Source organism: Sphaerodactylus townsendi, linkage group LG05 (assembly GCF_021028975.2).
Source record: "Sphaerodactylus townsendi isolate TG3544 linkage group LG05, MPM_Stown_v2.3, whole genome shotgun sequence".
Classification (NCBI taxonomy): domain Eukaryota; kingdom Metazoa; phylum Chordata; class Lepidosauria; order Squamata; family Sphaerodactylidae; genus Sphaerodactylus; species Sphaerodactylus townsendi.
In genome coordinates, this window is record NC_059429.1 from 7483064 (window position 1) to 7492577 (window position 9514).

A 9514-nucleotide genomic window follows, 5' to 3' on the forward strand; every position below is an offset into this window, starting at 1 on the left:
CCCCCCCCCCCCACCCCCCCCCCCCCCCACCCCCCCCCCCCCCCACCCCCCCCCCCCCCCACCCCCCCCCCCCCCCACCCCCCCCCCCCCCCACCCCCCCCCCCCCCCACCCCCCCCCCCCCCCACCCCCCCCCCCCCCCACCCCCCCCCCCCCCCACCCCCCCCCCCCCCCACCCCCCCCCCCCCCCACCCCCCCCCCCCCCCACCCCCCCCCCCCCCCACCCCCCCCCCCCCCCACCCCCCCCCCCCCCCACCCCCCCCCCCCCCCACCCCCCCCCCCCCCCACCCCCCCCCCCCCCCACCCCCCCCCCCCCCCACCCCCCCCCCCCCCCACCCCCCCCCCCCCCCACCCCCCCCCCCCCCCACCCCCCCCCCCCCCCACCCCCCCCCCCCCCCACCCCCCCCCCCCCCCACCCCCCCCCCCCCCCACCCCCCCCCCCCCCCACCCCCCCCCCCCCCCACCCCCCCCCCCCCCCACCCCCCCCCCCCCCCACCCCCCCCCCCCCCCACCCCCCCCCCCCCCCACCCCCCCCCCCCCCCACCCCCCCCCCCCCCCACCCCCCCCCCCCCCCACCCCCCCCCCCCCCCACCCCCCCCCCCCCCCACCCCCCCCCCCCCCCACCCCCCCCCCCCCCCACCCCCCCCCCCCCCCACCCCCCCCCCCCCCCACCCCCCCCCCCCCCCACCCCCCCCCCCCCCCACCCCCCCCCCCCCCCACCCCCCCCCCCCCCCACCCCCCCCCCCCCCCACCCCCCCCCCCCCCCACCCCCCCCCCCCCCCACCCCCCCCCCCCCCCACCCCCCCCCCCCCCCACCCCCCCCCCCCCCCACCCCCCCCCCCCCCCACCCCCCCCCCCCCCCACCCCCCCCCCCCCCCACCCCCCCCCCCCCCCACCCCCCCCCCCCCCCACCCCCCCCCCCCCCCACCCCCCCCCCCCCCCACCCCCCCCCCCCCCCACCCCCCCCCCCCCCCACCCCCCCCCCCCCCCACCCCCCCCCCCCCCCACCCCCCCCCCCCCCCACCCCCCCCCCCCCCCACCCCCCCCCCCCCCCACCCCCCCCCCCCCCCACCCCCCCCCCCCCCCACCCCCCCCCCCCCCCACCCCCCCCCCCCCCCACCCCCCCCCCCCCCCACCCCCCCCCCCCCCCACCCCCCCCCCCCCCCACCCCCCCCCCCCCCCACCCCCCCCCCCCCCCACCCCCCCCCCCCCCCACCCCCCCCCCCCCCCACCCCCCCCCCCCCCCACCCCCCCCACACTGATGCAGAGAGTCTTAGGCAGTGGTTCTCAACCTTCCTAATGCCGCAACCTTTTAATACAGCTCCTCATGTTGTGGTGACCCCCAACCCTAGCATTTATCCATTTTACAGATGGAGAACACTAATGCAGAGAGTCTTAGACGACCCCTGTGAAAGGGTCATTCGACCCCCAAGGGGGTCGCGATCCATTGATCTAAACGGTGAGGAGTCCTTGCTCAAACTGCATTTTTTGCCGTGATTATCATGTGTTTTATTGATGGTGGGGATTCAGCCGTTCTGCCACGGGCTCGATGTGAAGACATACTCAGTACTCAAAGTAATAGTAAAATCTTTGCTTGGATAGAGAGCAAGAGCAGAGAAATCTGAACTATAAAGGCGGAGTTGAAATAATTTGAATTTTGTTCAAGTCGGTCGCTGAAACATGTTAGGGAGAGACGTTCATTACCTGGGTGGAAGGAAAATCTTACTATACATTTCAAGGAGTTATTTGTGGCCACTAGATGGCAACCTAACATCACGTTCTGACTTCAGAGGACTTCCCAGAACAGTGGTGGCGAACCTTCTCCAGACCAAGTGCCCAAGTTGCAACCCAACACCCACTTATTTATCGCAAAGTGCCAACATGACAATTTAACCTGAATACTGAGGTTTTAGTTTAGAAAAAATGGTTGGCTCCGAGGCGAGCTTTACTTGGGAGTAAGCTTAGTGGTAGTCGGTGGCTTTGCTTTGAAGCAACCGTGCCACTCTTCCAACAGGTGAATCACGACCCTAGGAGGGTTTGCTCAGAAGCAAGCCCCATTGCCAGCAACCGAGCTTACTCCCAGGTAAAGGATCGTGCTTTAGTTCTTTGCATGAAAATCAGTGGGATTTAACAGTGCTTAACAGGGTTACCTACACTGCTTCCCCAAAACTAGGTCTTAATTAGCATTAAATTAGCACTTAGTTTTAATGCTAATAATCGAGCCCAGCGGCCCAGACCAGCCTAGATGTGTGAGCATGGGGGGGTGACTCTGTTTGTGCATGCCCACAGAGAGGGCTCTGAGTGCCACCTCTGGCACACCATGCCATAGGTTCGGCACCACTGCCCCAGATTTTGGAAAGGGCACCCAAAGGCTAGGGCGGATGCTGGAAAAGAAAACGATGGCTAGCTTGCCGTGGCCTCTGCCCCCGGTCATGGAGAGACTGACTGGGATGATGTTAGCACAGAGTAGGATACAAAGTGAAAGGCACTCTACATATGCTCAGGTTCACTGCTGTTCTTTAGTATATGTTCCAGAGCTGATTTCCTTTCACCTGAACTGGCCTGTAAATCCATTGGCACTGGATTCTCCCTACCACCAACACGTAGTTTGTGACCCCAGCGCAGTGGTGGGATTCAGCCTATTCGCACCTATTCGGTAGAACTGGTAGCTAATTTTTTGTCTAGTTCAGAGAATGGTTGTAATCTAAGGTGACCAGAATGTCACCTTTGTAAACCGGGACCCGGGCGGGCGGGCGGCTGCGCGCATGTGTGTGCAGCCGCAGGAGAGCACTGCCTTCTGGGGAGCGCACAGAAGGCAATGCGCTCCTGCGGCCGCGTGTGCGGGGGGCTGCCGCACTGCCTTCTGGGGCGCTCCCGGTTTCCCACCCTGTGACAGGGCAGGAAACCGGGGAGCACCCCAGAAGGCAGTGTGCTCCTGCGGCCGCGTGTGTGGGAGGCTGCCGCACTGCCTTCTGGGGCGCTCCCTGTTTCCCATCCTGTGACAGGGCGGGAAACCGGGGAATGCCCCAGAAGGCAATGCGGCAGCCTTCCAAAAATTGGGATGGTTCAAAAAACCCACGGGATGCGGGACAAATTGTTTTAAGTCGGGACTGTCCCACCCAAAGCGGGACATCTGGTCACCATATTGTAATCCCACCACTGAGTCCTTTCAGAACCGGTTTTAATCCTACCACTGCCTCAGCGCCCCTGCTCCACATACCTTGGCTGTCTAATGTAAAATAAATCTGCAACCGGATTACTTACAAGCTCTGTTGAAAGCCAAGCATATGATTGGATCTCAGAAAAGGGGTTCAGTATTGCTACCGTCTGCATACCTGCTACCGCCTGGGTTATCTTTCTAATTTCTTTCTGTCACATGGGAATTTCTGGTTAGTGCTGCCTAGAGCAGTGATGGCGAACCTTTTCGAGACCGAGTGCCCAAACTGCAACCCAAAACCCACTTATTTATCGCAAAGTGCCAACATGGCAATTTAACCTGAATACTGAGGTTTTAGTTTAGAAAAAATAGTTGGCTCCAAGGCGCACGTTACTCGGGAGTCATCTTGGTGGTAGTCGGTGACTTTGCTTTGAAGCAACTGTGCAACACTTCAAACGGGTGAATCACGACCCTAGGAGGGTTTACTCAGAAGCAAACCCCATTGCCAGCAACCAAGCTTACTCCCAGGTCATGCTTTCATTCTTCTCATGAAAATCAGTGGGGTTTAACAGCGCTTAACAGGGTTACCTACACTGCTTCCCCAAAACTAGGTTTTAGGTTCAATGCTAATAATCTCTCTGAAATAATCACACTATTATCACATGACGAACTCTGGGCACGCGTGCCCACAGAGAGGGCTCTGAGTGCCACCTCTGGCACCCGTGCCATAGGTTCGCCACCACTGGCCTAGAGGCTGATCTTTGGCATTCCTTTCAGAGCGATGCTGGCGGCATTGCTTCTTAGCAGTATGTGGGGTTTCCAACCTCCAGGCAGGGCCTGGAGTCTGCTTGGGATTGCAACAGACCTCCACGCTACTCAGAGACCAGCAGACTCTATAGTATACCATAAATTCTAGGTGAAATCCTTCCCCCAATTCTCCCCTTTTTACCTGCAATTCTCCAGGAATCTCCCAGGCTGGAGTTGGCAACCCTAGCACTCTGATAAGAACAGAAACACAGTTGGGGAGTTGAGCAAACTCGAAATGAAGCAGGAGATGGATGAGAAGGATTGTTGCTGGGAGATTGTGCCCAGAACTTGCAATAAATCCTGAAGGATACAGGAACTCTCTGCCAGAAAACAAGCAGGAAACAGGCAGGAACAGAGATGAGAGACAGCTGTATTCCTCAGAATTAAATATTTATGTGGTTTCGGAGCTGGGTGTGTCAGTGATGGATTTCTAGGGAGGAAAGGCGACCTCTAGGCCCAGTTTAAGAGACATCCAGACAATCCTCCCTGCCTGCTTAATTCAGAGTGAAAAGGTGTCATGGCCAAGTTGCACACCATTTGGAGATCTGAGAGCACAGCAGATAAAGAAGTCCGAACACCTGAGCCTCACGACGATGACAATGAAGACATGCCAGGGAAATTGGCCCTTTCTTGGCACAGGCACAATCTTTGGCACGACTGTCCGGTCACATAACAAGTCCCCCGCCACACCTAGCAGATGTGCATGGAACATAACCCCCTGCTCTGAGCTTCGGGACTCACCCCAGAGCAGTGGCGTAATGTCCATTGGGCAAAGTGGGCAGCTGCCCAGGGCTCAGGAATTTTGCAGGGCATGCTCCTGCTTTTTTATTTTTTGGTGTTTTTTCACGTTGTGGCCTGCAGGGGGTGCATTTTTAGAGGTATCGGAACCAAAATGGGGGATGGGGGCACCCTCTTTGGGAGTCCATAGCTTTCGGCTCCCTGGACCAAAATTCACAAAACCTGGGTGGTATCGGTGGGAGACCCTGCTGATGATACTCCCCAAGTTTGGTGAAGTTTGGTTCAGGGGGGCCAAAGTTATGGGCCCTCAAAGGTGCAGCTCCCATCTCCTTAGCTCCCATTGGAAACAATGGGGGATAGGGGCTACCCCTTTGGGGGTCCATAACTTTGGACCCCTGAACCAAACTGCACCAAACTTGAGGGCATCATTGGGGGAGGAGGACGGGGGAGCTCCATCTCCTTCTGCTGCCCATGGGGGGCATCAAAGTCAGGTTTTGCCCAGGGCTCCAGTTTGCCTCGTTACGTCCCTGCCCCAGAGAATGGAACAAAAGTAATGCCCAAGAGTCTTAGTGGAGATTTCAGATGCCCACTGACCTTTTCACACTTCCAAGGATTTAAAAAAATCTAACACAAATGCTGTTTCCTTCAGGTTTTTTTCCAGTCATTTCTGCCATTGTTTTTCCTTCTCAGTAAACACACACAATAATGCTGCCTTAGTTCTTTCAAAATTCTCCTTGAAACCCTTCTTCCTAAACTGTAAGAGAAGAGTTCCGCAGGGCCTGTAAAACGGAGTTGTTCCGCTGGGACTTCGGAGGGCCCAGCCGCTGAACGGTGCCCTCCAGTTGGCCCCTAGTTGGCTTTTATACCTGGACCTATAATCTAACATGACTCGCCGCCTCCCCCTCTCTTTTCCCGGGGAGAATTTTAAAATTGGGGTTGGCGGACGCCTCTTTTACTGCTATGGCTGTTTTAATGGTTTTAGTAATTTAATTAACCGTATTTATATTTTTGTGTTGTACACCGCCTGTGAGTTCCTCTCGGGGATGGAAACGGTATAAAAGAAGTGGGCAAGTAGTATAGTAGCAAGTAAGCAAGTAAATGAAATGCGTAGAGTAAAGTAAGTAGGTGTAATAAATGAGTTTCAATTGCATTGGATGTGGCCTATTTCCCCCTTCCTGCCCCCTGGGCGATTTCCCACAGGCAATTAATCCTGGGATAGTCACCCGAAATGTCCAAGTTTCCTCACGATCTCCCCACTGCCGAAACGCAGAACACAGATCAGTCCCATTTCTGGCACACACACCCCCCCATCACGGGATTTTCCTTGTATATGCACCTTTTTGAAAAAAACACTCCAATGGGAGCTAATAGGAGATGGGGCTACACATTTGAAGGTCTGTAACTTTGCCCCCGTGAACCAAACTTCACCAAACCTCGGTGGTATAATCAGCAGAGTCTCCTACCGATACCACCCAGGTTTTGTGAAGTTTGGTCCAGGGAGCCGAAAGCTATGGACTCCCAAAGAGGGTGCCCTCACCCCACACTGTTTCCAATGGGAGCTAATAGGAGATGGGGCTACACATTTGAAGGTCTGTAACTTTGGACCCCCTGAACCAAACTTCACCAAACCTGGGTGGTATAATCAGCAGAGTCTCCTACTGATACCACCCAAGCTTTGTGAAGTTTGGTCCAGGGGGTCCAAAGCTATGGACTCCCAAAGAGGGTGCCCCCACCCCCATTGTTTCCAATGGGAGCTAATAGGAGATGGGGGCTACACATTTGAGGGTCCATAACTTTGGCCCCCATGAACCAAACTTCACCAAACCTGGGTGGTATCATCAGGAGGGTCTCCTAAAGATACTCCGAAATTTTGGGGCTGCTAGCTTAACAATTGCACCCCTGACAGCAGGCAACCCCAAGGGGCAGGCCTACACTAGAAACATGCTGCAGTGAGAATGTTGGAACCTGGATGAAAAGGTGCCGATTCTTTTGAAACTTGGTTGTATCGAGTTTAAATTTTCAGTGGGAATTCGGCCCCTGTCTCTCCACCAGTGGCGTACCTAGGCAAACTGGAGCCCTGGGCAAAACCTGAATTTGATGCCCCCCAACAACAACAATAACCTTTATTAGGCATTGAAAGCAAGCAAGCAAGCAAGCAAGCATTGGCAGGAAGGGGGTGGATTTAAAAAGAGAATCTGGGGACATTTAGGGTGTGCCTGCTGTCAGGGGTGCAATTATTAAGATAGCAGTACCAAAATTTCAGAGTATCTTCATGAACCCTACTGATGATACCACCCTAGGTTTCAGGTGAAAGACAGGTTCCAGGGTCCAAAGTTATGGACCCTCAAAGGTGTAGCCCTCATCTCCTATTAGCTCCCATTGGAAACAATGGGGGATGGGGACACTCCCTATGGGAATCCATAACTTTGGACTCCCTAAACCAAATCCCACCAAACCTGGGTGATATCATTACGATAGTCTCCTGAAAAATCCCTGAAATTTTGGTGCTGCTAGCCTAAAAACTGAGCCCCCTGCAGGCCAAAAACAGGAAAAAAACCACTGAAAATTCAAAAAATCCCACCTGCATTTTTGGTGCCCCGCACAAGGTGGCGCCCTGGGCAACTGCCCACTTTGCCCAATGGGAGGAACGCCTCTGCTCTCCACACTTTAATCATTTTGAAAGTGGCTGAGGTCAGGTTTTTCCTTTGCAGTCCTAAATCTTTTAAACGGTGATAGAAAGGCACATGTTTATACCCTGAATCACAATGCAAACGGGTAGGGAGAAGATGTGGTGGGGAAAGGGTTAACAGTGGAAAGAAATTAAGACTCCAGAGATGACAGAACTGTCTTTTCATTGTAACAATGGCATGGCTTATTCCACAAAGACACAGTGACCTAACCTGCTAAACAAGCCCCCAGAAAGTTACACATCAAACTCAAAGTGCAGAGTGGGGGTGGGAAAAATGTGTGCAACGTTTCCTGGTGCGATTCACAGTTATGCCAGTTTCTAACAACGAAACGTGGCTAAGCGAACTGCGGCTGAGCGAGGGTCCCGGCTCTTGTCGTTCTTCTGGTTGTTAAACCTCAAACTATAAAAGTTTCATTTAAAAACATACACACACACACACACACAGGTAACTCTGAAAAACAACAACACCCCAATAAATTATAACAGCCTTGCCAACATAGAGGAATATGGAAGGACAGTGACGAGGCCTTTGGATTTCTGAAAAAGAGGAGCATTAAGTGAAATGATCCTGCTACACTTGCTAGGTCTCTGGTGCTCAGAAGTGAGGGGTGCAAAGGTGATATGAGGCCACTCCAGCTCCATGCCCCATCACCCAGGTGTCCTTCTTGGATCATAAGGCGTGTCCCCAAGTAAGCTACTCAGACAGCCAGGCCTCAATCTTCCATTCCCTTCCCTCCTCCATGGTTCCCACATTTCAGTCTGCTCAGTGGTGGGATCCAAAAATTTTAGTAACAGGTTCCCATGGTGGTGGGATTCAAACTGTGGCGTAGCGCCAATGGGGCTGGGAGGGGGGCCACGAGGCGTGCTTGGGAAGGGCATTCCGATGAAGTAGAATTTCCCTGGAGCCAGAGCTGTGGCCAGGACGCAGCCGCTGCGCCGGTCCTTGGGTGGGAAACGAAGGCACGCCGGCGCAGGCTGCCACGCACGCCAGTGCACCTCCTGCTAGACTGCTTCAAGTTCTGCGCGCTACTGCTGAGAGGAAGGGCGTAACTCAGGCAAAAATCACATGGCAAAATCACCAATTAGTAACCCCCTCTCGGCACACACAAATAATTAGTAACCCACTCTCGGGAACCCTTGTAAAAGTGTCAAGGCGCTTGGAGTGGGAGTTCACGGGGCAAAAAGCACGGGAGGATTCTGTCACTGGAGCCAGAAGGTAGTGTTTCGTGTAGGGGTGGCCAACGTATGGTGCTCCAGATGTTCATGGCCTACATTTCCCAACAGCCCCTGTCAGCCTGGCCAGCCTGGCAGGGGCTGATGGGAACTGTAGTCCATGAACATCTGGAGCACCATAGGTTGGCCACCCCTGGTTTAGTGGCATGAAAAGAAAAGGAGCTGGTGTAGATCCTTGAAAGTGGCACAGGCTCTCTCTATTGCAGGGGTCTGCAACCTGCGGCTCTCCAGATGTTCATGGACTACAATTCCTATCAGCCCCTGCCAGCATGGCCATGCTGGCAGGGGCTGATGGGAATTGTAGGCCATGAACATCTGGAGAGACGCAGGTTGCAGACCCCTGCTCTATTGGAAAGCCTCCCCCTCAGAACCACAGGCAGATTTTTTTTAACAAACCAACCCTGTATTTAGGTAACAAAACAAAAACACTTGGCTTTGAAACAACTGCCAATCAGGGAGGAACATGTTCTCAGTTTCCTTTTTTAAACAGCCCGAATTTCATATACACCAATTTAGGGCCCTGTGTGTTCTCAGAGGCATGCCTTTGCGATCAGTAACTTTTTCACTTCTGTAGTGACCTGGGCACTTTTGAGGAGAAACCACTGGAAAGGGGGAAACAGTTTAATCAGTGGTTTAAAGAGCCAAAAGATACTCTGTTTTCAGAACAGCCACAGTGTCGGTAGCTTATTACCAACACAAAATCAAATGTGAAGGGTAGCAGAATCCTCCAGTTGAGCCTAAGAAGAAAGTTACCGTGTTTCCCCGAAAATAAGACAGTGTCTTATATTAATTTTTGCTCCCAAAGATGCACCATGTCTTATTTTCAGGGGATGTCTTATTTTTCTATGAACTATTTAAAGTAGACTACGCTTTAAACAAAAACTTTGCCACG